We start from the raw sequence: 26,588 nt of genomic DNA on the forward strand, positions 1-26,588 counted from the left end.
AAATAACTTGGAGGAAATCAGCCGCTTGTTTACAATTCCTTAATTAAAAAAATATAACCTGAGTGCCAGAAAAGTTAAGGCTTTCTGGGTGTCACTGAGTCAATTACTGTAACTTTTACCAAGTGTCTACCTTGTCACATGACAAACTAAACATAGTTTAAAGAGAAAGAAGTCCAAATAGATTCAGTCTGAAGCTCTAGCTAGCTGGTAACGTGGGAGAAAATGTGGACAGATTTCAACAGATCTAACTGGTTTTGAAGCTGAATAGATAGTCACGTTAGTGTGAGCAGCAAAAACTGCAGGTGTGTGAGCAACCTTGGAGTATCTGACTTCCACTGCTAACCAGGTCAAACCTGGGACCAGTTGGTGGCCGTCCCAGCCAGAAAGAGCATATGCAAAATGAATTAGCTGTTAGTCAGCTCCTAAGAAGTTCAGGTCCCCCCCATCCAGGCTGGATGGACGGCCAGCGGAGATAGCCAAGCGTTCTGAGATGAGGGGCGGGCAGCCGGCTCCCGCCAGGAGGCCAGCAGAGCCTTCTCTACCAGCTGTGGCCGCCATGTGGCTGTCGGTGTCCGTGCCAGGCTGGAGGAGGCTTCAAAACAGACCCTGGCTAAATGTGACTCAAAGGACGCATCCTTGCAGAGTGACCTCAGACTCTCCTTCCGCCCCAAGCTTCTATGTGACACTAGTGTGCACAAGCATGCACATACAGACACGCATTCACTCATACGGCATGTGTCTATATTCCAGGCCATAGGGGCTCCAAGTGTACAGCTGCCTGGACCCCAGGGGAGAGCGGGATCTGGGCCAGGTGTCAGTGCAAGTAGGCGCTCTTCTGCAGCAGGGGACTGACGTGCCTTTGTCGGAACTTCCACCTTGACACTCTGGTGAACGACAGAGCCTGATGCCGATCATCGTGGCCGACTTCTTCCTCTTCCTGCCCAGGGTGGGCTGAGACAGGAGCCAGTTTGACCCCAGATGAAAGCAGTCAGACAATTGGGTAAGCGTTTTTTCTTTTGGAAAAGATTTCCAGAAACTCTGCAGCTGGCATCATTAGCATCCTGGGGCAGAGGCTGGCTCATATCGCACCATTTCTCCCAGGGTCCATCTTTAGTGACAGTGTGGCAGGGGGAGATGCACTTGCCAAGATGCTCAGCAGAAAAAATGTAAAAGAACACTCTGTAAGAACAATCCCCGAGAAGTGTGGGTTGGTAGATAGGATGGAATGCACATGGGCCTTATTTTCTGATTCTGAGCTAGTCTTGACCAAACCGTCCGCCTTGAGAGCCTCTCCCCTCCATTGCACTACGGCTTCCACCAGCGTCCCCGGGAGGGGCCCTCTCTCTTGTCCCTACCTGCTAGCAGGTCAGGCACCCCCTAGTCGGGCACACTTTACCCATCCTTGGCTGTGTCCTAGGCTGGTAGTTCCCAAATTTTCGTATTAAAGGGACTAGTAAAATTCCATAAAAATACAATGGGGGAAGGTGGACATTGAGTTGATGGCTTTAAAAACATTACCATCTCTAATTGTCATTATTTCATAAAAGGAAAGTCCTATACACACCCAAACAGAGGACTACGTCACATCAAAATAGAGTCATTTAGTCCAGTGAAAGGTGTCTAGCTTCAGAAGTCCTTGCTGTCTTGTACACATTTCCCTCCATTGGCCTCAGACCACGGGCCACGGCAGCCAGTGCCCCAGTCCTGCTCCTCGTCAGCCCAGCCTCACCTCTGCTCACGGTCAGGTGGGGGAGGACTGGTGTGCTGCCTAACCAGGAGGGCCACTATCTTCCCCAGGGCTTTGTATTTATTAACAAGAGATTGGGCCTGATCCTGAGTAAGTTAATTATCCAAGGTGAAATCTCAGACAGGGTGGCAGGCCAGTAGGAGCCAATATTTCCAGGGTTCTTATAGGATCCCCTGCACACGTGCCTTGCCCCACGCCTGGACAGCAGGATGCCTGCAAGCTCTTAGCTCCTGGGCGTGAGGCCTTGGCTCAGCACTATTCCTTTCCCATCTGTGGACCAGAGGCCACAGACGCACCACGCTCCACCTGTATATGGCTCCCTTGAGAGCTAGCGCTAAACTCTTCAAATTTACCATCTTTTTTAAGTTAAAAGTCTTTCAATTCTGGTTAAGAAAGGGCAAATCTAGAGGAAGGTAGCTATCCAAATAGAATAAATTAAAATATACGTTCTCACCCTGGGCCCATGCGAGACGCATCATTTGAAACAAAGGGGCTGTGGCAGCAATCCTGAGGTCACCTCTTCTAGCCATGGTGACACGACCGAGGTGGCTGCTTGCTCTCGGCGGCCCTCTGGACACAGGACACTGACTCAGGGAGAATGTCCCTCCTGGGAATTCAGAGCCAGGACAGACGGAAGGAGACAGAATCTCCTCGTGAGAGTGTCCTGCACGGAGGACCCGGGGACAGGAAATACTGCCCTTCAGCTCTGTGATGAGCCCAGAATTCTCCCGAATCTCCACTTACTCATTCACTCTTCTTCCGTTCATTCATTCCTTTTTCTCGGTTTACCCGGTCAGCTCTGTGACGTTCAGCTTCCGACTCTCCACGGACGTGTTAGCCAGATATCTTGGAAAAGTTGCTTACCTGACTCTGGGCAAATAACAAGCTTTCTGACCCTCCACTTCCTCTAAAATGAATATTGGGTCAATACCTTCTCGCAGGGTGTGGGGAAGACTAAATGACATAAACATGGGAAACCAGTTAGAAATGGTAACTCTCAATGCTGATGTTCACTATTCCCTATAGATTTTGTGTGGAGGCAGCCACTTTTCTTCTTTTTTTAAACCCATGATATTGTTCCCGAAGTCTCAAATAAGCATCAAATATGAAGGAGGCAAGCCCTGAATCACTGGTGATGGGGAGCCCACAGTTCCGTTATCCCCACCTCATGGGTGATAATGACGACAATAATAACTACAATAATGTCTACGACTTGTTTGGCATCTACCTCACCTAAAATGTGCCTATGATCTCTGCTTTCACTACAGAGTTAAAGAAAGTGAGGTCCCACAACTAAGTGACATTTCTGGGATCCCTCAGACAGTGCTGGATTTCCACCATGCTCCACACATTTTCTACCTAATCATATTGACTCCTTGTCAAAAAAAGAGAAAATGTTAAAAAGTAAAAGCATGGCATCGCCAGTGGGGCTTCTGGAGAGGTGGAAGGGATTGAAATGAAGAACTTTGCATCTTCATCTGGTCTCACAGCAGCTGCAGGACCAAATTCAGCATAGAATTGTGCAAGTAGGAATCACAGCCACTCTTTGAAGGTAAATTTGGAGAGATTGTGAACATCAATGAACAAAGCAACAGTAGGGAGGCTCGAGGGCTCAAAGTAGGAAGAATTTCTACTTCCATAGAAGGAATCAGGAGACAAAGACCCCAAACAAGTAGTCAAGAGACTTGCAATTCTGTAAAAAGTGGGTGCTGTTTCTTGAGAACCCTCATTAAGGAATGAGTGTTTCAGTTGATGCGGCAGAAATAATCTTTGCACATGAGCTCGTGTTGGTGATGTAATATACTCACACACTCGGAGTCACAGTGATGCTTCCGGCTACGTAACACAGTCCATCACCTTTGGTCTTTATGTTAGCAATCCCAGACATGACTTTAGAATCTGAGCTGGGAAAGAGGGCTCATTTAGCCAGAAGGAATCTTTGATGGAACTCTTCTACTGATATTGTAAAGTACAGACAAAGCACCAGGGAGGCAGCACCATCACTAATGAGATCTATGTCCTTGGTCAAGATTCTTACCTTCTCTGGGCATTGATGATCACATTTGCAAAACAGAAACAATAGCAGTCATCTCCTTCTCAAAGGGTTTTCATAAAAATCTGAGAACATATATGGGAACATCTTGTATACTGTAAATGGCATTTTTGAAGGATCCAATATTGACAAAATTAAATGCAATTATTATTTACTTTTTAATCATATGTGTGCAGCACGTTCACAGGCTGAGGAATAGGGAAACTTGGGCGGAGAACTCACTGTGGAGGGAGACTATGTTTAGCTCAGGGCACCCTCTGTGTCAGGTGGTAAGACGGGGATGGGGAGGAGATGCCGGAGAGGAGGGTGAGGCCGGATGAAGGTCAGGCAAAGCTGCAGGCCCTTCTTCTCTTGTTCTGCAGGGGCAGGACAAAGAGGAGCGGCTGAGAGGACTGCGTACACGGGGGAAGCACAGAGAGCCACAGCTGACCCTTGGCCCTTGCCCACACTCAGCAAACCAGAGACATAAGGAGAAAATCTACCAATGAAGAAATGAACCAACCACTGAAAAGGCCAGAGGAAGACTCAGGCAGTACAATCCCCTGGAAGCAAAAAAAAATGTTTCTCCAGGAGAGGACATGACAAAATGTGAGGCAGAAGAGATGCCAAGGGCAATGAGGGCCCAAAGCAAGGCCTTGGATTTAGCAGTAAGAAGTCAATGGTGACCTTGCAGAGGCAACTGTGGTGCCGTTTGGGAGCTGTGGGAAAGGGCACATTATGAGGTACACAGGCTTCCTCTGCCCCAAAGGTTCTCCCGTAAGACCACTCACAAAAGAGTCACCTGTGGATTAAATATTAGAGACTGTTTTATTTTTAAAAAATTGTCACTTCGTTCTTTACTTCACCTGTTCGTATTGCTGGCCTAGGAAAACTAAAAACAAAAAGTAATGCTAGCAAATTCTCACCTGAAATTTGTATAATGTTATAAACAGTGTTACCTAAATAAAAAAAAATTCTCATAAGCAAATTTAGAATATGAAATCATACCTTCAGGTTTTTCAAATGCTTGAAGAATTCACACAATCTGATTTTTATGCTTCACTGTATTATTGTGTTGTATCACGTTGATTGATTTACAGGTTTTGAACCATTCTTGCATCCTTGGAATAAATCCCACTTGATCGTGGTGAATGGTCCTTTTAATGTGTTGTTGAATTTGGCTTGCTAATATTTTATTGACGACTTTTGCATCTATATTCACCAGAGATATTAGCCCATGATTTTCTTTTCTTGTGGCGTCCTTGTCTGGTTTTGGATTCAGGATAAGGCTGGCCTCGTGAAATAAGTCTAGAAGTGTTCCCTTCTTTTCTATTTCTGGGAAGAGTTTGAGAAGGATGAGTGTTAATTCTTTGAATGTTTGGTAGAATTCCTCAGTGAAGCGTCTGATAAGGCTAGGGCAATGGTTTAGGAAATAGTGATGTGCTATCCACCGCTAGTATTTTGTCATCAGACAGGATTTACCAGTCACTAGGCAGACACAGCCCCATGGCGAGACTGTGTACATCAAGATGCCTTCTAAAAATATGTATTCTGCAGATATGCAATAGATCCTGCCTCGAGGGACAAGAAGTTGACATGCAAAGTTCATTAAACAGAGGAAACATCGTTAGCTACCAACTGAAGCTGGAAGGCAAAAGCACAATGTCCAGAACAGAATTCAAGAGCACGAGTTTCATTTTGGGTTTTGACACAGAAATCACTTCTACCTCAGCATGACGGCAAGGCTGGAGCCTCACGGTATCTCTGGACGACTCTGCAGACAGCTTCTCTCTGCTCCCAGGAAGGCCACTTTCCCAGGAGTCTTTGCACTTTAAAATCTTAATTCCAAGGATGAATGAAAAATGATTTCAATTAGTGGAGCTGAGGGGGAAGTTTTTGGCCGAGGGATGGAGCCCTGCCTGGATTCATGAAATCAGTCCAAATGGGTGGACTCCTGCTGTCCCAGGAACTAAGCCCTGTCCCCTGTGCCCAGATCAGCCATGGACGTCTCTTCTGTTACAAAGGCTGCAGAATTTGGGGTGGGGAATACACACTTTAGATTGTCGTTTGCATCAGAGTGTGAAACTATAAATATTCCTTTCTCTTTAAGGCTGTTGAGGAAAACAAAAACCAATCTTATGAGTAAATGCTGGAGAGTAAGCTGTGGGTTCTCAGGTGCCTGTCAGGTCTGTCACACCTGGCTCGCAGCAGGTTGCCGGGGAGCAGAGAGCGCTCAGGTAAGAGTCTGTGCTCCTCTGCAGCTATACCTCTGTTCTGCATAATAATGGGCAAACCACTGGACTTCTCTGGGTCCTTTCTTCATCTGCAAAATGGGGCAAACTATGTCTTTGGAAATCAGTTCCACAGAGTGGTGGTGAGGCTCAGAGAGACCAACGTGCACGATGTGCTGTGGGAACACACAGTGGTCTTCCGGGGCACAGCCGTGTTAACATTGCTCCCCACTGATGAAATGCCGTCCTCCACAAGCGTAGAGCTTTCTGAAGACCCATTTCCTTAGGCCTCCTCACCCTTCCAGTCATAGAGGAGCCAGAGGTGAAGGGGGAATGAGGCTCAACCAGAGGCAGAGGTGGCCTGCTAGGAGCACCGGGAGCAGACGTGGGTCATCTGTTGTCCTGGGTCTCCTGCTCTGGCTGCCTGTCACACAGCCTCGGGGATGCACGGTGCATGGCACACAGCTGGGAAGAGCTCTGGAGCTTGGGGCTGGTGAGTTTCCCTTCTGCTCCATCATGGTGCATTTCCCCATATCTGGCTTGTGTTAGAGAGGAGAGGCACTTTTAAGCACATTCTGATCTTGGCGATCCATGCAGCTCCCCACACAGGCACAGGTACTTTCCTTTTGTTAAAACCCAAGGATGCAGTCACCACGCACAGTGCTCGGTCAGGAGCCAGAGTGTGCTGGTGTTTCCTGCATTTATAGACTGTTCACTGGGCTGAGACAGAAGAGCTCCAAGATGTGTTCCCTCCCACGCTTTTTAATTTAAGAACCCCAGGCGATCAGCGTGGGGGTGACAAATGGCAGTGGCTTTACTGCTGTTGGTATTCTGAGGTCAGAATGTGGTTGGAGCCGGAAGCCCAGGGATGAAGTATAGCATTAAAAATAATAAAGATTAAAAATATGTAGCCTCCCAAGTCAGCAGAGCAGAGCTAACAACCCCATATAAAGAAGCTTCGTGTGGGATGAGCCGGTGTCTGGGAGGCAGGAGCAGAGCATGCAGCCACCATAAATCTTCTTCCTGCACCCACTGCAGAGCTGGGGCTGGGAGGGATGCAGACAGCAGAGAGATGAGGGCGCTGAGGTGGGGGTGGGGAGTGTGTGTGTCTGAGTGTAAGAGACAGACAGACACAGAGACAGAAGGAGACAGAGAAATACAGAGAGATGAAAGGGAGGGAAGGAGGCAGGAGAGGCACTTCGGGAGGGCTGGGGAGGGAAAGCAAGGTGGGCACACAGACTGATCTAGTGGCGAATGAAGGTGTTCATTTCTCTCTTATGTAACCTGAAATGGCAGCTCTGCTTTCCCCACTTCAGCCTATGCATTTATCTCATAAAATTGCATTTTGCTATAAATCAAGATTCCACAACATGATGTGTTTTTTTTTTGTCTGAAACCTCTAGCAAATCTCCCCCCTTTCTGTCTCTATGTCTTTCTCCCTCTGTCTCTCTCTCCCTTTCTCTCTCTCTCTCTTTTCCTCCCTCCATCCCTCGGTCTCTGTCCCCCTGTGTCTCTCTCTCCCCTCTTCTCCCCCTCTTCATCTCCATCTTCCATCCCCTTCCACACTCTTAGTTCATAGACCATTTCCAGCAGGCTCGCTTCTCTTCAACTCCTGCTATAAATAATTTTTCGGGTGAACACTTTCTCCTTTAGGAGTAGAAATCTATATTCCATTCCACAAACATGTACTAAATACCTGTTATGTGTTAGTCTGTATGTTAGCTGCTGTGTGTATGTGGTGGGGAGGATACTAAGAAATGGAAATGGATTTGTAAACTTGATGCTCAAGGAGCTCTCGATCCAACATGGCGAGGGAGGAGGTGGGGGCTGGGGTTAGGCAGGGAAGTGTACATAGGTGACTGTAATGTGGTTCAAATAGAATAATTGCATCGAGAGTTTAAATTAAAGAAGGGGAGAGTGTGTGGAGCTGGGAAGGGCAGGGAAGACAGTGCAGCGTGTTGTAGCCTTGCCTTCACAGGGACTGTCATCGATTTGTACCACCCCGGTGTTCCTCATGAATGCTTATTAAATTCATTCGTTCATTCATTGGAGAGTCAAGTAAATTAATAAAAGACAGGCATTTTAGTTTTCAAATTCTCAGAGGGACAAGGGTTAGACTGTTGCCTTCATCATAATTAATTCAGGAAAATAAAGCTCTCTGCCTCCAAGGAGATGTCCCCACGGCCAATCTGCCCCACCCCCTACTTGAGACTTGCCTTTGCTGAGCAGACAGACCTCTGCTTCCCGGGCCGGGAGAAGGGGTGCCCCTGGAAGGCAAAACAAGGGTCACTGTCCATCTCCTGGTACTGAATCCTGCCTGTCATTTTCTGGCTGAGTAAATGCAGGCAAGTTGTTTGGCACATTTTTCAATTTCCTCATCTTAAATCATGGATTACAAAAGTACCTTCCTGGCAAAGTTGCTGTGAGAATGAAATGAGATGATAAATTAGGTGTGTTAGAATAGAACCACATGACCCGGACTCTGTTAGCACTGTTAGTGTGTCATCAGGAGTCCTTCCAGTGTGATTCCTACAATTCCATCATTAGTGCATTATCTTAAGTGTGCCTGCCTGTGGGGGCTAACCATCTTTCTCCAATTTTAAGCTCCTTGCAGGCAGAAAGGAGACATACAGAGTTATCTACTGGGTGGAGCACAGCCCCTGTGTTACAGATCTTTTTGGTGAAGATGCCTTTTTGATGTTCTTTGATGAGGATGATGAAAGTGCTATAGAGCTTTCAAGCAGGAAGGGGCATTACAGCCCCCCAGTCAAAGCTTTTCCTTTTGCATGTGAAGAATCAATGGGTCAAAGAGGTTTCGTGGTTTGTCCTGCTCACCTTTGAGTTCTTTGTAATGGCTGGTGCAGGGCTGGGCTCTCAGATGTTTCTCAGTACAAGACTGCTGGAGAATGAATGGAGGGATGGGCGGATGGGTGGATGGGTGCTTTAAGTTTTATTTGCTATGGTGAAAAAATACTGGAAGATATTATTCTGGTCTGCAATTTGGCAAAAGGCTTCTGAGGAGGAAGTCCAGACAAGATTTATAGGTAATTCTTTGTAGGGAAGGGTAATGTGAGGTCCACAGAGTTATTTGCAGAAGAGTAGGAATTCAAGAGGGACAAGGACAAGGGGGAGCCTGGGGAGTTGGATGCCATGAGCTGGATTGTGCCCCCAATTTCCTATGTTGAAGTCGTAACCACCAGCACCTCAGAATGTGACTGTATTTGGACATAGAGCCTTTATAGCGATAATTAAGTTAAAATAAAGCCATTAGGATGAAGCCTAATCAAATCTGACCAGTGTGCTTATAAGAAAAGGAAATTGAGACATACAGAGAGATAGCAGGGCTGCGTGTGTGCAGAGGAAAGACCATGTGAGGACACAGTCAAAAGGCAGCCACCTGCAAGCCAAGGAGAGAGGCCGAAGGTGAAACCAACCCTCCTGACTCCTTGAGCTCAGATTTCCAGCCTCCAGAGCAGTGAGAGAACAGATGTCTGCTGTTTAATTCCCCAGTCTCTGGTGTCTGTTACAGCAGCCCAAGCTGGCTGATACGCTGCAGAGGGGATGGGAAGGGAAGGTGGTGAACACGGCGCTCTTCCAGACGCATACGTGCAGGGCCTCCGCTGCACATCCTGTACGTCGTTCGGCTAATCCTCCCAGCTGCCTGACGGGGGAGAGCTTATGATTTTCTTTTTAAATAAATGAAATAATAGAGGTAAGCCAATAGCTCAGAGAGTGTGAACAACTCCTGTGAGCACACACGCAGGTGCGTTTCCGAGCTGGGACTCATGCCCAGGACGGCGAGTCTCTACGGTGAAGCACTGGCTGTCAGGGGCACTGCCCCAGGAAGGCAGACACCAGTGGCCAGGCCTTGGGAGGAAGACAGCGTTGGGTTTTGGGGAAAGGGCAGGTGGTACTGGGGAGGCAGGAGGGCCCTCAGTGTTACCAGCTTTGAGATGGCATCTGTGCCTGCGTGTGGGTTTGGGAAGGGTGAAGTCGTCTGAAAACTCGCTTCTAGCCTTCTAAGAAGAAAGGTTGTCGCCATCTGTCTGGGTGCAAACCACTTCCTGCATAGCCCCAAATGTCCCCCAGGCTGCACTTGATTCTCTAGGCTCCCTGCCCTTGGTCCCAGGGATCAGGAAGGAGCAGTCCGCTGACAGGAGCAGGAGCCCAGACCACCCCCATCCTCAAGGACGAGGAGCAGCCACTCCTCCCATCTGGAAGACTCCTGGGCTTGCGGGCCAAGTGCCTGCTGGAATGAAATGCCAGCCCAGCACCAGGTGCCGCAGCTCAGAACCTGCAATTTGCACAGGGGTAGTCAAGATATTTCAGACACCTGAGGTGCTTGTAATATCTGAGTGGAGGGGAAAATATGGACGCCTTCACCCCTCCTCCCATGTACACTCAGAATCCGGGGCAGTGCAGGGAGAACTTTCCATCAAGGTGACATTGGTTTAAAGTAGAAAAATGGTACTAATTTGTTTAGAGCCTGGACAGGGAAGTGGTGAGACCAAAGGCAAATCAAATCCCCACCTACCCAGGCCTTGCGGAGAATGGCAGCGGCACGTCCAGGCCAGTCTTCCAAGACTTTGACCTGCTCTCCTGGGATGCGGTTAACCTGCAGATAAGATGGAGTTCTGGGGCGGGGCTGGGACTCTGTGTCTCTAAAAGCTTCCTGGTGACAGGTGACAGGGAGGTCACCCTCTCTCAGGGCACTTCCTCTCCACACAGCCATCCTGCAGGCTCCAGTGTCTGGTGAGGCCAGTGAAAACAACGCTCTGTGGTCCAGGGAAGCAGCTGTGCCCCTGAGGGACCACTCTGATGGCCAGCTGCCAGCGGGCACTGGTTACTGGCAGACTGGGCTCGCGTGTTTCTTCCGAGAAAGAAGTCCTTCTGTGGGCAGCCCCTGAAGCATGTGGGGCCCCCTGGGCCTCCAGGGAAAGGCTCGTGTTGGCCTGACCCCTGAGCTGCTCCCGCCTTCCCAGGGAAAGGAGCCTCCGGGACGGCTGCAGCAGGGGCTGCTCCTGCTCAGACCACCGCAGGGGCTGTCAGAGGGAACTCGACCTCTGGAGAAGGCAGGCCCTTGGACATGGCTCGTTTCCTAAGCAAACCATCCAGAGTTAGTGGTTCTGTCTCATCTGAAAGAATGTGAATCTCAACAGAGCTTAATGAGGGCCCTTGGGTGGCGCCAGGTAGGACCCAGGAGGTTGGAGGAGTCTCCACATCCCAGTCCAGAGCCCCACGGCGTGCCCGACTGTGCGCTCACAGGCACAAGGACACTGTTGGACCCTGTCCTTCCAATGAGGTCATGGGACTTCTTATTTTTCAGATAGTTTTTAGGGAGATTCTATCCCAAGTCGGCTTGAGAACAGCTGCCATTATGAATGACTGGGTGTGTGTCCCAGGAAATCCCATGGCCACTGGATTCCATTAGTAAAGGAAATGTTCTCCTGTGTTTACCTCTCTGAAACATTTCTGTTCCAGGATCCTGAAAGGGAGGACAGAGAGAAAACATTAATTCCCAGTCAAATGCCACATCTTCAGAAACATGAATATCAGAAAGTCTGGTGTCTTCTGAGCTGAGTGCTGTCCCTCGCCCAGGCTCCCGGCCTGGAACCTGGTGTGTCTGGGAAGCAGGTCCGACATGCAAATCTGTGCACAGGATGCAGCAGACTCCACAACCAGATAAACATGGCCAGTGGTCAGCAGGCTGGGCTCACTCCAGAGCAGCCCACAGTTTCCATGCTAGCTAAGGGCTGTCACACACATTATAGTCTTGAATCTTCACAACAGCTTCACAGCAAGAGACGGGAGGTTATTCCCATTTTCCACATGAACTTCACGAAGGTGGACAGTTCCCATGACTTTCCCAAGAGCCAATCACCGGGCAGCAGCCCAGCTGGGACTTGAACAAGCTGCTTGGTGCTGTAATTACATTCCCTCTGCAGGACAGGACACACCCAATCCCATTCGGGGCCCTACAGGATGCTTTCACGTGTGCTGTCTTCTGTGATCTGAACACCCTCATGAAGTCTCCGTGCCCTTTTATGGACCAGGAAAGTCGCTACAGCAAGGAGCAAAGGCGAATAGAGCTCATGTTTCTTGAATCAAATGGCCTGCTTGCTTTGAAGGAGTCTCCAATAAGGACACAGCCTCTACTGGCACTGACAACCCCTTCAGAAGTTCATTCTTACAGTTTAAATGTCCCTGATCCAAGTGCCCATTTAAAGTGCAAATCTCCCTTGGAGGGGCAAAGGGCCACAGCACCACACTGTGGGCTGAATCCTTTCCTTGGATCTAGTTCTAGAAATGATGCGTTGTGGTCTAGGGGCCCACCCATGAGACTGAAGAAGCCAAGCAAACCTCAGAGTTGAGCAACTTACTCTCAAGAGACTTCTCAAGGGGTTTTCTCCAGTGAGCCCCTGGCTTCGAACCTCACACCCACAGGGCATTCAGCAAACGTCTGCAGCTATAAATGGCATTAACTCAACTCAGATAATTAGTATCCACTGAGTATGTGCCGATGCTTCAAAAGCTTCATGTTAAGCGTGGGTCTTTGAAAATTCCAGTGACACCCATAGTTTCATTTTATCTCTGTAGGCAGAAGACAGGGTTTTGTTGTCCTTCTCTTCCATATAGAAAATGAAGGGACACAATTAGTTAACAAGCGACTAGCACATAATTTAAGAATGGACAGTCCCAGAACCAGGCAGGGACACCTTTGTCCCTTCATGAGAGGTACCAGACCTCCACCTCCCTGTCTATGGGCCCTGTGTTATTAGAAGGGGAAATGCACACATGCAGGTGGAAATGAATATTCCCGGCCTCTCTCACAGGAAAGATTGTAATGACATACAGAGGCAAGTCACTTGTCCTGGTCCCAGGTCCACCTCCTCTCCCTCCACTCTCCTTCCTTCTTGCTGTGGGAACATGGGAATAATTGGCAAAGCCCCAGGGCCATCTCAGCACCACAGAGAAAGGACAAGGGATTCATCCCAGAGGCTTTCACCCCAATGCCCTTGAGCACTGGGACCAAGGCCAGCCACCACCCAGCTGTGGACTTCTCGTTATACAAAAGTAAACGCACAAACACGTAAATAAACAAATAAAGAAAAAGCACACGTTTCAGCCTCTAGAGTCAAGTATTTACTGCCAACAGGCAAACCTGTTCCTAACTGGTGCTCGTCTCTGCATCCTGCACTGCTCAGAAATGGGCCAGGACAGTGGCCACAAAGCAGAGCAGCAGGCTTGTCCCTAAAGAGGTCAGAAGACTGGCTGCAGCCTTCTTTGGAGGCAGGCACTGCCAGCCTTGGTCTCGGGGTACAGGCCAGAAGATGAGAAGCCCGTTGGGTGGAAGGACGGACAAGTCTTTCTTTGCATTCTCGAAGCATCAGTCAAGAGGGACACTGATACTTCATGCTTGGGGAAGTAGCCATCATTCCAGAAGCCTCTTGAGCAATAACCACGGTGAAGTGAATGAGCTTTAATTAAAGTCTCAGAACAAGGAAAGGTGATCGGATGCTTCTCCCTTCGGATGCTGATGCTCCCAATGGCACAGGCTGCATATCGTAGGGGGAGCAGGGCAGCCAGGCAGGGAGGAGAGCGGCTGCCCCAGATGGCCAGGACAGGCATGCCCTCAGGCCTCGCTGACCCACTGACCCTCCTGGGCTGCTCATTCCCTTTATCCTGCTCCCTGGCCTGATCCACTTCTTCTTTCTGGGCCTTGCACATCTGCCCTCTCAGAAATGGGCCTTTTACTCAGCACGTTCCATTCAGCGTAGACCCTCAGATCCCCTCCAATTTCAGGTAAAGGATGAGCATGTCTATGTGTATAAAAATCTTTTGCAAAACAGGTTGCCAGAGTGATTTATGGCCAGTGGGCCTGGATTTTAGTCTGACTCCACACGGAGACCTTGGAAAACCACTCAATTTCTCTGTGGCTCAGTTTCCCAACCCATAGAATGGGAACCACACTACCTTCCCCTACCTCCTGTAATTATTAGGATCAAACAAGATGAGAGCAAAAGAATCATGAATCAAAATGAAGCCCTGGGGCAACAGAAAGTACTATTCTCCAATTGACACATTTTTCTTAGATTAGCACTGCATGAGGACTAGCAACAGAATTAGAAATGTAATTTCTCAGGTCTTGGAAGAAAGCTCAACTTGGGTGCCCCGAAGGAGGCTGACAACAATCATGCGACATCGGAACGTTAAGGGTCGGGGCCGGCCCGGTGGTGCAGTGGTTAAGTTTGCACGTTCCACTTCTCAGAGGTCCGGGGTTCGCCGGTTCGGATCCTGGGTACAGACATGGCACCGCTTGGCAAAAGCCATACTGTGGCAGGCGTCCCACGTATAAAGTAGAGGAAGATGGGCATGGATGTTAGGTCAGGGGCAGTCTTCCTCAGCAAAAATGTTAAGGGTCATTGGAAAGAACTCAGCACCACGTCTTCACTTTACAGACAAGGAAACAGAGGCCAGAGGGAGAAAGGACTTGTCCAGGGCCACAGCTCGGGAGCGATGCTTTGTTTCTGTTTCAGATCTGCTTCCCTCTGCAGGCTGTTGCCCCATGCTGTGCTGGTGACAGCCATGTCAGCCACACACCGCACCCCCTCCACAGCACAGGCTGCCTGCCTGGCACCCTCCTGAGCCGTCCATCTCTGCAGAGAACAAGATCCTGTCATTAATAGCAACAACTATTTTTAAACAAACAAATGGCTATAGGCACTATATTCAGGACAAAAATCCAGGCAAGATAAAGTGCCTGTGGACCAGAAGAGGTTGCTTATGGAGAGGTAAACTGCCTTGAAAATAGATGTGAAAATAAAAGTGGGCCTGGTCAGAAGCCAGAATTGAAGCTGTACCTTTTTATTGTTAAAACCGCGTCCTCTGCACACCCGGGTGGAAGGGACTGTGATGAATAATCACTTCCAATTATGTGGATATTCTGTTTGTGTTCCCATTTGGCTGAAATGAAAGTTGTCTTAAATGTGATCGGTTAATGTGTTTGTATAATGCTAACTTTTAAGGACCAAGGGCTGGTGGGCAGAAGCAGGAATATGAAGACAGGATCCTGAGGCAAGAGAGACAGTGCTTCAGGAAAGCAACATAAACTAACACAAGGCATGACCTATTTTGATTGTGGTGAAGGCGGGTGCTTCACAGAAGGGAGGCCTACAAGAGACGCACGGAGACAAGGGACTCAGGCCAGCAGGGCCGAGGGTAGCTCCTGGTTAAATGCACTCAAGTCTCCAAGCTGAGGAGAGAGGCCGATGTTGGATTTCAACCTAATTTGGGGAGCCCCTAGATTGGGGAAGACGTAAGAAAAAGAGTTTATCGAGGGTTCAGAGCCACCAACACGGGCTGGAACAGAGAAGAAAGCAGCTCTCGAGAGTGATGAGAGAGCTGATGTTCACACAGGAGTTTGTCTGTGCAGGGCCATCATTACTCAGTTTAAATTCACTTGAATGAGACCTTAGACTTGTCAGGCTGGGGAATTCTGGGACAAGTGAAAACCTGTGTTTTATTCATCTCTCCCCAATTCTTCACCTGTAGTAAGTGTATTTTGTGCTCTCATTTGTCCACTGAAGAAACCATAATGTAGATGGTGCTGCAAAGCAAAGGTAACAGTTACGCATCACTTTTTTGGGGGGCGGGGGTGATGAGGAAGATTAGCCCTGATCCAAAACCAGTTGCCAATCCTCTTCATTTTACTTGAGGAAGATTTGTCCTGAGCTAACATCTGTGCCAATCTTCCTCTGCTTTGTATATGGGATGCTGCCACAGCATGGCTTGAAGAGTGGAGTGTAGGTCTGTGCCCAGGATCTGAACCCCCGAACCCAGGGCCGTCAAAGTGGGGCATGCAAACTCAACCACTATGCCACCTGGCCAGCCCCCACAGCACACTTTTTTATTTCTAGAATTTATAAAGAAGTTTCGATCCTATTACTCCATGTCATGATCCCAACCACCTCTCCAGGTGGATATCACCATCTCCTTTCATAGGTGATGGAATTCAGATGATGAGAAGTCACACCATTTTCCCAAACTGCTAGCAATGGGCTGCGCTGAACCAACACCTGCTCTGGATTACAGACGCTGCGTTCTCTCCTACCCCAGTAACGCCTAAGAGGCCAGAGGGCAGCCTCAAGGAAGTCATGGATCTTGTGGGTGATGGCAGCAGGAGAAGAAACTTCTGTCTAGCAGAAACAGTTCCTCTTTTGTCACTGAGGCCATTCTAATCAGCACGTGGGCAACACAGGACTGGCGCACCGACTCAGGCAAGTGTGTTCTAAAGAGCAAATAAAACTTGGGGAGATGGGGTGGACCTGTGGTAAGAAGCTCTGTTAGACTCAAACGCTGTGAGAGGCCAGAGTCATGAAAAGGTAAAACTTCAATTCTGGCTTCTGACGACACATACATATTTTCACATCTATTTTAAGGCAGTGTAGTTCTCCATAAGCGACCCTTTCTGGTCCACGGGCACTTTATCTTCCCTGGATTTTTGTCCTGGATGTAGTGCCTACAGCCATTTGTTTGTTTAAAAATAGTTTTAGCTATTAATGACAGAGCTTTGAGCAGAATTGCTATTGATGTCTTGTGTAACTTCTATATGTCACTTACAAGACCATGCTCTGGATGCCAGATATAACAAAATAAGTCTGAAAATAATGACTTTCAGGAAAATGGTCAATCCACAGAAAAGTTCTTATATTGGCTAAATTTTCTCTTGGCTGGGCCTTATCTCCTCCTCTTCCACCCTGTAAGCTCCTTGGAGTCAGGCGTCCTATCTCTTTCTTTCTTAGTATTCCCTACGTTCCTACCTTTGTACTATAAGACCAATAATTCCTCACCAACTTCCTGATGAATTAATGTGTATTCCACCTGTATGATGGTAAATAAAATTAAGTCTGTAAAACCCTACGCTTGGCATCAGACTGATGTGGATTCAAATTCTCCATCTGTCTATGTCTTTCTATAAATCATTAATCCAGTCAAGCCTCAATTTTCATAGCTAAGCTGTGGGGATGAGACCCTCTCATAGTATGGAGGATGTGTTCATGTATATAACACGTCTAGCAAAATGTTTAGCACAAAATAAATGCTGTGTAAAGGGTGGATAAAAATAATAGTATTAATAATAAGCTTTAGAATATTAGATATGGAAGAAAAATAATGTCAGCAGACCACACAATCATTATCTGAAGGAGATAACCACACCCCTAAAATAAATGCAAAGAGAAATCAAAGATGTGAGAAAAAGAAGCAACTAAATTGTGGAAATGGTATATAAGATCACCTTTTAGCAGTGGCCAAAGGTTCTTGCAAGCTGAGATCAGGTCTTATTTATTCTAATGTCAAACTCATTGTAAGAATAATAATGGTTTGTTGAATGAATGAGTGGAAAAATAAGTCAAAACTTCTGGCAACTGGATTAATTTTACATGGAAGACCATCCAAGGTGAGGCTCTGCTTTTAGCTAAGGTATGAGTGTATAACAATGATCACACACTGCCTATATTCATAGACGTCTATTGCCAAAATAATCCCTAGAATATGCATAATTAATTTGAATGTGTGCGTCTGATATTGGCAACTTGTCTTGCTAACTACTCTTCAAAATCTAAGGGGCATATATGCATATATGTATCCATCTACCCATTCACCTATCCATCCATCCACCCTTCCATCCGTTCATTCATCCACCCACTTTCCCATCCATCCATCCACCCTTCCATCCGTTCATTCATCCACCCACTTTCCCATCCATCCATCCACCCTTCCATCCGTTCATTCATCCACCCACTTTCCCATCCATCCATCCACCCTTCCATCCGTTCATTCATCCACCCACTTTCCCATCCATCCATCCACCCATTTATCCATCCATCTATCCATTCCTCCATCATCCATCGACACATCCATCCACGCACCTAATGTTTATTGAGAACCCACACACACCAAGAAATATGCTAGCTGCTGGAAGATACAACATGAATAAGGTAAGGATGATCCCAGGCCTCCAAAATTCACTTTGTAACTGAGTCGACCTATAATGTCAAAGACACTAATTATGCACATAGATTCTGTTTAGCAAGGAAGTAACTTTCCTGGAAATAGTAGTTCTAATAATCCACCCTAACATTGGCAATAACTTTTCCTTTCCTTCAAATTTCCAATAATATGAAAATTTCTGAGTCCATAGCTTTATCCAGCTAGCATTCATTTATATAATTGTTGGTCAATACTCCCAGGCTGAAAGATGTTTATGATGCTTTTCATATTATTAAGGCAATTTTTCCAATTCCTAATTGCTTACTGATTGCTCTATCTTTCACTCTTTGATCATTTATTTGAAGCCATCTCAAGTTATAAAGCTAGAATTTTATCATTCAGGTTACTAATCTTTCTTCATTTCATGTTGGCACATTCAAAAAATCACTTGTGCAACTTCTTCTTTTCAGCCATCATGGATCAAAACTGCCACCCTGACACAAAATACTTGGCAGGAATGGAGAAGACACCGTGGTGCAGGACACGCTCATTTCGCGACCTATTGAGAGTGTGGAGAAACTGTGTGTATCTGCTAGAACGGCAAACATTTCTGCAACAATTTGTGTTTTGATGAGTCAGTGCTGCATGGTGGCCATAAATGAAGCTCTGCATAGCTGCTGAGGGGTGGTTGTTACGACTGGGGACACAGGAGAGCTGATGGAGCACAGTGGGGGTGCGCCAGATACAGGCTTCCTCGTGTCAGCTTCCTTGAGGTGGCGAATGTATGCTGGGTCCTAAAGCAGTCGAGGATGCCTGACAGAGGATGTGTCCTCGTCGAGTGTCACAGGTTGGCTTCCTGGGAAAGAGATTTTAGGATGGAGCGACCTTGAGATGAAGCCCTGTGGGGAGTGGACGCAGCAGGATAGACAAAGTGGGCGTCGGCTGCCATGCAGTTGCAACAGAGCCCATCAGCTGCCCCTGGGGAGCTCTGCAGTAGGGACCGCCCTTCAGAGTCTCCTTCATTAAAGGAAGGGAACTGGGCCTTTTTAGCCTTGCAATGACCAGTCACTGCTGAGGACGCCCCCAGAGAAGGGGAGTGAGTTTGATCAAGACAGCTGTCCTCAGTCAAGGACAGTGCCTGGAGAGGGACACAAGTGAGAACATCAGCCACCAGCCCTCCCAGCAAGCCCAGTAATGTGTGTTTAGTTCCTGAGTGGGCGTAGGGGATGGGAAGGAACTGGGTGATTCCCACAACATCTCTTCCATCCCGTATCACCTTTCTCATGAACAGGTAAATAAAATAGCCAAAACTGTTCTCCCTTGACCCCACATCTACCTCCAGCTTTCATTCTCTTCCTCTGTCCTGGCTCAAAGGCACGCTGCCTGAAAGAGGTCACAGTCCGTGCCGTCTCCACTTCTTCCCTCCCATTCACTCCTCAGTATGTTCCAATCTGGCTTCTGCCCCCACCCATGACTCGGTAATAGCTGTTGCCAAAATGAACCAGGACCTCCAAGTTGCTAAAGACAGTGGAGAGCTCTCAGTCCCAGCAGACAGAGGTTGATCACCTTCTCTTGCTTTCCAGGATTCCTGACTCCTGCTTTCCCCCAAAACACGGGCTGAGCCTTCCCAGTCCCCTTGGGTGCCCAGCCTGCTCTGTGGAGACTTCAAGCATCGGAGATTCTCAGGGCTCTGGTCTGTGCCCTCGCTCTGTGCTCTCTCCCTGGACAACCTCTTCATACAACTGAAAACACTCCCTGCACAGCATTTCCTCACTCACCTGGATCTCCAGACCCTGTCCGTGAACCTCATATTCAACTCCCTGGACATCTCTAGTATGTGTCAAGTGCACGGCTGCTTCTTTTGTCCAAACCCCTCCCAGACTCCTTTGCTGGGATTGCTCTCCATCCAACAAACCTGGAACCCGACAATCATTTGATACCTTTCTCTTTCCTACTTTTGAAATTCAACCCCTCACCACAGTGTGTAGTTTTAGTTCCTCACGTGTCTCAGAAACTTCTATCCATCTCTGCAGTTTTCCCACCACAGCTCTGGTGGAAGCTGCCATCACCACTTGCCAGGACCATGTGATACTCAATGGTTACCTGCATCTCTTCATGTTGACCTCTCTAACGATTCACCATAAGTAGTCAGAGTGATTTATTATTTGATGTAAAAGTCTTATAATGTCACCCCTACTTAAAGCCCTTCAATGGGCTCCTATTACTTTTCCCAAGACGAAAAATACCCTCACTGTGTCCTCAATGCCTCCAGCTGCTTCTACAGCCCTTACTCTCCTCGAGCACCCAAACCCTGCTCTCACACAAGCTCTTCTCTCAGGCGGAGCATTGTCCTCTCCCCTCTGTGCCCATTTGCCTCCTCCTCATCTTTCCTCAAGGTCACTTCCTCAAGCTAATACTGGATAATAAAAACTATACTAACCTAATACACTAAAACTAATACTGAAATCTTCCCTGTCTGCCGTAGACTGGCCAAACCTCCCTGGTACATACCATCCTATGTCTGTAAATCTCTCCCTCCTAATGCTTATTGCAGATGAAATTTTTCATTGGTTCATGAAATTATCTAATTAAAATCTGACATTCTCATTCTACTGTAAGCTCTGTGAGTGTGAAGATGGTTCAGACATCATGCCCAATAAATATTTTTTGGATGGATAGATGGGTGGTAGATTAATACATAAATAAATTCATTATGATATGAAATACAGAAAAAAGAACAGACACAAACTTTAGAGGAAATATGTTCACTTTAGTGTTGACAGTGTTGAGTTTAAGACGCTTGTGTGACATCCAAGAGCTCCGTCCAGCATATGCGTGAATATACGGTGATAGAGATCACGGATGGGGACAGAGCCACCCAAGACTAGAGTCCAGGACAGCACCCTGGGAATCAGCAGCCAGGGGCAGAGGGTCATAAAGAAGACTGGAGGGTAAGGGCTGGATAGTGTCTCCCAAAATTCCTATGCTGAACCCCTAAGTCCCAGTACTTCAGAATGTGACTGTCTTTGGAAATAGGTCCTTTAATGTGGTGATTATGTTAAAGTAAGGCTGTTAGGTGGGTCCTAATTCAATCTGAATGCTCTCTTATAAGAAAAGGAAATTCGGACACACACAGAGACACCAGGGATATGCACACACAGAGGGACGACCATATGAGGACACAGAGAGAAGACATCTGTCTCCAAGCCAAGGAGAGAGGCCTCCGGAGAAACCAAGCCTGCAGGTACCCTGATCGCGAACTTCCAGCCTCCAAAACTGTGAGAAAATAAGTTTCTGCTGTTTAAACCTCCAGTCTATGGCATTTTGCTACAGCACCCTGAGCAGATTAATACACTGGCCAAGGTGAAACCCCTGACATTTGGTGTCAAGGAATCCTCGAGAAGAGATTTTTTAATAAACAAGAGAGTAATCAATATTCTCACGTTGCTAAAAGATTCAGTAAAATAAGAACTGAAAATCTTGCATTCAGTTTAACAATAGGAGCCCATGGTTCTCGTGAGAACATTTCCAGAGGACTAGTTCTGAAGAATTAATGGGACAAGGGAAATGCAGATGCCATGGGAGGTCAAATTTCTCAAGATGGTGGTGAAGAGCAGGACAAGACAGGACAGCTGTTGGAGGTGAATGTGGAGTTGAGAGAATTGTCACTGCTGTTGGGATGACACGCAAACAGGTGTGTGCCCTGACGGGTGCTGGTAGAGAGAAGAGGTGAGAGGGAGGAGAGGCATGAGGTGGCGACAGAGGGGGCTCCTGAGGGGGCAAGGACCCCAGCACCAGCACAGGTGGAAAGGCAAGCAGAGCGAAGGAGGGAGACTGATAGAGGGGTGGAGGGAGATCAGTGGGTCTTTAAGCTTGGTGGTCAGAGAGTGAAGAGGGCCTGAGCTGAAGGCTTCTATTTTCACTGTGAGTTTGAGGGATTCCATTTCTTCATTCTGGGTGGCTCCCCATGACACAGCTAGGATTGGGGAAAATTCAGCAGATTTCAGTTTAATAATGAGAATATCTCAATAATAAAAATTGCTTCCAGCAATAATAATAATAATAATATTTAAGTTTTGTTGAGTATATGTCATATACCAGGTAATATCCTAAGAACTTTAAATTGATTATCTCAATTCTCTCAGTAACCCAGTCAGGTCAGTATCATTATTATTTTTATTTTGCAGATAAAAAAAGTAAGATTCAAAAAAGGAAAGTAACTTCCTCAAGGTCACGCAATCAGAACCTGATCTCTACACAGAAAGGAATGGCTTGACTGGTAGTGAGCTCCTCATCTCTGGTGGTGTTTTTGCCTAAAATGTATGATGTATAGATCACAGGTAGAAGATAAAGGGGAAGGCTGGTCACCCCGCCCTCCAAATACTTAACCTCTTGTTAGGTTTGCAACAAAGAGTAATTCAAGCAATAAAGGTGGGATTACAATAACTTGGTTTTAAAACTGTGCACCTTGGAATCCTGGGGGTCCATGAAGGTACCGCAAGATCATGCAAGAGGCTCTGGGTTTTTCTCCCCTCCCCCACAGAGTTCACCCAGCTGAACCTCGAAGCCCCACACCTCCACCTGCTCCAGTGCATATTGGGGTCGCATATAAAATTTCATATTAAAAAGATCCTGTGGCTAAGAACACGGATAAAAGCCATGCGATTCTGTGGAAAGAATTTTCTGGTAGAAAGGGATGTCACGGTGACTGGCACAGCTGTCTTTTCCGTGCAGCTTTACCACCTGGGCTCGCGCCTGCCCTTGAATCCCCACGCCTGGCTCCCGGCAAGCCTCCCCTCTCCTCTGGGAAGATCAGTCGGAGATTCTCACACTGGAGCGCCCGATGTAATCCCCAGGGCATGTTAAACTCCAGAGGGCTGAGCCCACCCCAGGAGTTTCTGACTCAGTGGGTCTGCATTTCTAACAGGGGATGGGGACGAAGGTCTGAGTCAGGGAAGCAATATCTGGCATCAGGTCCAGGGGCAATGCTGATGGGGCGGCGTCCAGACCCCGCTCTGAGCAGCCCTGATCTGTGTGGCCCACCAGGCACGGGAAGAACCCGCTGCTCCACTGCTTGCCCTCTCCCCTCCCCATCCTCTGAAGATGTCAGCTGTGAAAGCAGAACTGGCAGACATGCTCTGTGCTCACACAGGAAGTGCCTGACTCAGCCGTTCTTGCTGATTCTAGCTGAGTCCCTGGGGAAGGGGAGGGCAGCAGCGGGCAGCCTCCGCTACGGATGAGCTGTTTACCACCGGTCATTTGGGTGGGTCTCCGGCTGATGAGCGATGGGACACCCGAACATGCATCTCTTCGGGGCTGGAATCTGGGGAGGCATTGGGCAAACCCGTTCCCATGGTGACTCACAGGCACCCCACATACCCTGGGCTCTCACCTCCTGGGGTTCTCTGTAACCTCCATTAAGTAGAACAAAAGATGAACACACAGGAGCCATTTAATGAAATCCACTGGGGCGCAGGCTTCAGCTCTCCCAGGTGGCAGGTCCTGGAGCCCACGCAGCCGCCTTCCCGAATCTCATGGGCGCACAGCTGGGCTCCCAGATCCCATCTCGCCCTCTTGTCAGACATCACTGCAGCGAACGCCTGCAGGAAGGTCGACTGGTGTGGAGCAGGCCCCATGTCTTCACCTCTGTGTGTAACTCATCTCTCCACACCAGGAAGGAGAGAGAGCAGGCTATCAAGGGACGTAACGACTGAACACAATCCTCGCGGGCGGGGGAGCCAGCACTGGGGAGTCTGGAGCCCTGCAGTCTCCTCTGGCCTGGGTGGGTGGTCCTCCCCCTCTGAATGGGAGTGCTCAGGGGCCACGGAGCTAGTGAGAGAGTCTCCCTCGGGAACCCTTCCTCCCTCTTGCCTTCCGGCTCTGTGCCGTCTGACCGGGGGTCTGGGCCTCTGTGTGCACCTGCTCATCTTGCTCTCCTGGGCTCTATCATCACGGCTTGCACCTGCCCCTTCTCTACCCCACCGGAGCAGCAGGGCCACCAGGCCAACACCCTAGGATCTGCCCTCCCGTTTAGAAAGCCAACCCCAGAGCTGCTCCCACTGTGGTGGTCCCTTCAGGAGCATCATCAAACCTTCTGTCGGGGGTGTCCCCCAAGGTGATTTACAGAACCTCCTTTCCCAGAACGATCCGGGGGCCACTTGAGGGAATTTCTCAGCAGCACGTAACAGCAATAAAAGTAAAGAGGTCATCATTGTGAAGGTGAAACAGGAGGACCCAAGATCGAGTCTCATTAGGAAAGGGACAAGGGGCACCAGCTCACGGCGCAAGCTCGCCTGCCTTCTCAGCCTGGTGGGAGGCGGACGCTGATGGGAAGAGGTCTCAGGGCCCGAAATCCACACCGGGCTTCGCGCGCTTGGCTCCACCGCCCTGTGTGAGCGGTGGTTGGAGGGTCCCTGTGCTGGGCCTGCGCACAGCGCTCAGCGAGCCATCAGGGTGGTCGGCTGTCCCCCCCTGCCGGGGCCTCTTTCTCCCTCCTCTGACTCCCCTCGACAGAATGGCTTTGCAGGGAAAGGGCACCATCCGATACCCTCCGGGCTGCCCCACGGCCTCTGCTCCGCATAGGCGGGTCTCTCATGGCCTTTCCCTGGTTCCCCTCTGGGACTCCAACCTGTGGGCGGCGCTGAGGAGGCCCTGGAGCTGGGCGTGAACCCTTCGGGGGCTGGTTCCCAGAACAATAGGGGGACCCTCTCCAGTGGTAATCAGACTTTGTGGCTGAGCAGGGGACGGAGGTGAGAATCAGGGAAGTGACAGGGGCGCGGCTCAGTCTGGGAGACAAGGAGGTGCTGAGAAGGAAGAACATGGGCCATGACCTGGGGTTCTGCGCCCCAGCAGCGGCGCCTCGCGAACCCCTGGGGCAGGCCCCACAGAGGTCCGTTGGACCTGGGGGTGGAGCCTTCAAGAAGGACAAGCAGGTGGGGATGGCTGTCTCAGGGCTCTGCCTTTTCCTCCGGCCCCTTGATTCTGTACCCAGACTAGGTTCACCTTGGTTGCCGTCAGATTTGTTTCTAGTTCCAAACTCAACTCCCTATTATTTTTTAAATTGCAACACAGCTTCACGTTTTACTTTATGGAATACAGTTGTCTGTTGAGCTGAAAGCACTGAGAGTAATAGAAGTGCGGTTTTGAGACAGAGTCGGGGGACGCGGCCAACCTCAGGGGCCAACCTCCGGGCCACCGCTGCAGCACGAGGGCGCAGTCAGGGAGCAGGTCTGCATCTGTGCGCACCTGTTTGGTTCATCAGACCTGAAGCTGCTCAGTAACACGGACAGCTTCTCCAGTCCCTCCCAGAAGGGCTAACAGGTAGGTACATGGGAGACTTACATGATTAGCGCGTTATACACGTAAAGTCACATATTCACAAAAAAAAGGCAGAAGAAAATAAATTAAAATGCAACTTCTGCATTTTTCTTGCACTTTGAATTAAATTCAGATATCTTTTCCTACAGAACACGAAACAGACACCGTTCCTCAACCCACCATGGTTAAATTGCTAATTCCTAGATGTTAGATTCTTCTGAAGGTGAATGTGCTTACTTTTGTTTTAGGAACATATTTACCATTGAATCTAAATTTAGCAAGAGCCTGATTTTTCACATTCATTTCCAGTTCAATTATAGGACTCAGAGTTTGTCCCTAGGGACCCCACCTGGCAGGAAGGACAAATGATGTCAGAGCCCACGCACAACTAAGCCACCCAGAGGCCCCACTGAGTCTGTGACACAAGCCTGGTCTAGAGCTCCTTGCGGGCTGGGTGGGATGGAGTGTGTCTGCCTCGCTCTGAAGCTCCATTTCCTCACCAGTAGGATGGGGTTGCTCTCTCGTCAGAGAGGGTTGTTATAAGGATTTATTGAGATAGCACAGCAACCGTGTTACCTTTTAGGGACCATCCTGCACTGCTCAAGGGTCTGAGAGCAGTTGCCCCTTGCTCTCCTGAGCCTGGCTCCAGCTGAGCCACAGAACGTGGTGGGAGCAGGGCAAACACTATCTCGTGGACCTGAAATTCACAGCCTGCTGGGGACAGGGCAAGAGATTCTCATACTTTTCCTGTTTTCCCTGGAATAGAAACAGTGATGCTGACCTCTGGATATGGCTTCACACCTAAGAATCCTGGAAAGCACACAGGTTTGGGTTTGGGCAGATGGTATGAAATAATGGCTGAAGTAGGGCTTTGGCATCAGGCAAGCCAGTGGCACTTCGGGCAAGTAAATGTCTCTGGGCCTCCATTTCCGCCTCCATAAAACTGAATTTTTAAAAGTCAGTCTCACAAGCGTGTTTTGCAAACTAGAGATAGTGTCTGTAAAGGCGCTAGTCCTGAAAAGCACTAGATAAAAAAAAAAAAAAAAAAAAAATCTATTCTCGCTGTAACCTGAATAAACCTGAGCCTCTGCTCCAGCCTGAGGACCTGGCTCAGCACCGCGGCATCCACAAGGAGCAGAAGGCAACTCTGCCAATGCCAGAGGCACAGAAACGGTTCCCACCTGCTTTCTGGAGAGAACCATGCAGAGGGCGGGTCAGAGCGCACGGCTCACAGGCAGGATCCCGGGCCTCCCCACCCCTTCTCTCTCCT

The sequence above is a fragment of the Equus caballus genome, chromosome 15 (genome assembly GCF_041296265.1).
Source record: "Equus caballus isolate H_3958 breed thoroughbred chromosome 15, TB-T2T, whole genome shotgun sequence".
NCBI classification, from domain to species: Eukaryota; Metazoa; Chordata; class Mammalia; order Perissodactyla; family Equidae; genus Equus; species Equus caballus.